The sequence below is a fragment of the Tenrec ecaudatus genome, chromosome 7 (assembly GCF_050624435.1).
Source record: "Tenrec ecaudatus isolate mTenEca1 chromosome 7, mTenEca1.hap1, whole genome shotgun sequence".
NCBI lineage: Eukaryota > Metazoa > Chordata > Mammalia > Afrosoricida > Tenrecidae > Tenrec > Tenrec ecaudatus.
The window spans coordinates 70,417,877-70,420,463 of NC_134536.1; the positions used below are offsets into that span (position 1 = coordinate 70,417,877).

The following is a 2,587-nucleotide window of genomic DNA, read 5'->3' on the forward strand; positions in this document are numbered from 1 at the left end:
CATCTGGTAGAAAGTAGTATCATTAACTCCACTGAAGACCAATGGATCAGTTTCACAACAAAATTGCAGCATCTGTGTAACAAGATAGCAAACTTCTATTTTGAAAGTTGTCAAGATTAGAAATGTCATCAATTAAAGATTACCCACCAATTCCAGATTACTTTTTAAAAAAAAATGCCCCAAAAGTAAAAACAAAATAGCCAAATGATTGCTACATAGCAAGAATTCCATATATATTTCCCAGAGATTCATGATTATCTATTATTTCATGGACACTTATAGCCCTGTGTCATATCGTAAAAATATACATACATGTTTCTGAACACTCAGTAACTCAGCTTCATGTAAGAACACAAAATTCATTTTAATTTTGATAAACAAAATGAAAATAAAATCCATAAATTGACTGCAAATTAATTGTATCCTTCTCATTCTAATTAGGATTTGGTGGGTGATGGTAATAGATACTGTTCTTGGTGGCTAACAAAAAAGTTGAAGGTCAGAGTTGGCCCAAAAGCACATTGATAGAAATGCCTGATGATTTAATTCCCAGGATTCAGCCTTCGAATTCCCTAGGGAGCGCAGTTCTACACTAACACACATGGGTTTATCATGAACTGGAATAGCTTAGATAACAGTGGACTTTGCTGGGTAATTCTAGTTTGTGATAATTGAAATATCATGTACCAGGTTATTTGAATAGGATGATTAAAATAGAAAATCTCATTTAACAAGTTGATCATTACTCTCAAATTTTCATTGGTATTTTTATTGCTAATGGATGTTGATAAGTACTAAATTGAAATAAGGATATATATGATAAATTGAGTGTTTTCTAGGTCTCAGGATTCTTTCTCTGACTTCAAAAGTATGCTTAAATCCAATTTAGAAAACAATTTTAAATGAATCTTATCGATGATTTTTAAATGACAAATATTTCCTTTGGATATTTTTCCAAAGTGGTTGTAAATAGATTTGATAAAATGACTGTCAATAATCTTATTGCCTAATGAAAGTCAAATGGATTTTATTTAACATGGAAAAAAATCAATTTATCATATTTCGTATACAGAGAGTTACAGGAAGAACAGTAAAATTTTGTACTTAGAAATTATTATAAGTCAAATTTTACATCAGATAATATTTAAAATAAGAAAAAATATTTAGTATTTTAGACTTCTGTTGGTCTTGTATACTTTCATTGGTAAAATAGAACATCTTCCTCATGTGTTGTTGCCTTATTACCACATGTTCTTCAACCAAAAGTACTATTTATTAAAATTATCCCTTAATAAAGGTAAACAACTGTATTATTTATTGTGATAGGTAGGATACACTCTCTCACCAATATTACACCTCGAAATGACAGTTATAGCTGCATCCTAATCAATATAACCTCCTGATATGTGCAGTTACATACCAAAGGGAATTTAAGGTAGAACATGGGATTAAGGTTAATAATAAACTGACATTTCAATCAGAAGGTTATTCACAATTCTCCAATAAAATCATAAAGATACTTAAAAGCAGAGGGATGGGTGGGGAAGGAACACCTGCAGGATCCCGAGGCTAGGCTCCCCCTCCTCCTCCCCGACCCCCTAATGCCCACCTAGTAGCCCGGCCCCACCATGATCAAGGCTATCCTCATCCTCAACAACCACAGCCAGCCACGGCTCTCCCAGTTCGACCAGCCCTACAGTGAAGATACATACACAACAACAAATCATCAGGGCGACATTCCATTTGGTATCTAAGAGAGATGAAAATGTTTGTAGTTTCCTAGAAGGAGGACCGTTAATAGGAGGATCTGACAACAAACTAATATATAGACATTATGCAACATTATATTTCATCTTCTGTGTGGATTCTTCAGAAAGTGAACTTGGCATTTTAGATCTAATTCAAGTATCCATGGAAACATTAGACAAGTGCTTTGAAAATGTCTGTGAACTGGATTTAATTTTCCATGTAGATAAGGTTCATAATATTCTTGCAGAAATGGTGAAGGGGGGAATGGTTTTGGAGACCAGCATGAATGAGATTGTTGTACAAATTGATGCACAGAATAAACTGGAGAAATCTGAGGCTGGCTTAGCAGGAGCTCCAGCCCGTGCGGTAGCAGCTGTAAAGAATATGAATCTCCCTGAGATCCCAAGAAATATTAACATTGTGACATCAGTATAAAAGTGACAAACTTGTCCTATTTTAAATGACAAAATTAAAAGGCTCCTCCCAGGTAAGATCCTGGGGGAAAGTCATCCAAGTTCACCATGCAGTTGTTTACCAAAAATAGAGGAGGAGAGTCTTCACTTTTGTTCTTGGATTTAAGTCAAGGTACTGTAGAGAAGTTGTTAAAAATCAGTATGTGAAATACAGTGTTGCTTCTCTTGCTCCCTGATTTTAAAGAAATTGAATAGTTTTTGTGTGTTTTGGTTGGTTTTTTTTTTTTCCTTTTCTAAACTGCATTCCTATGCCCACCTACTGGCATGCCTCTATGTATTGGCTATTACAGTATTTTGAAAAGCATTTGAGATATTTCCCTAATTATGTACAACCCAAAATGTTGGTGTTTTGTATGGATCACAAG

At 34.3% G+C, this 2,587-nt stretch overlaps 1 pseudogene; it reads left to right on the top strand.

The window, feature by feature from the left end:
- The first annotated feature begins 1,628 nt into the window (after positions 1-1,628).
- LOC142452801 (AP-3 complex subunit sigma-1 pseudogene) lies at positions 1,629-2,213 on the top strand (annotated as a pseudogene).
- The last annotated feature ends 374 nt before the right edge of the window (positions 2,214-2,587 follow it).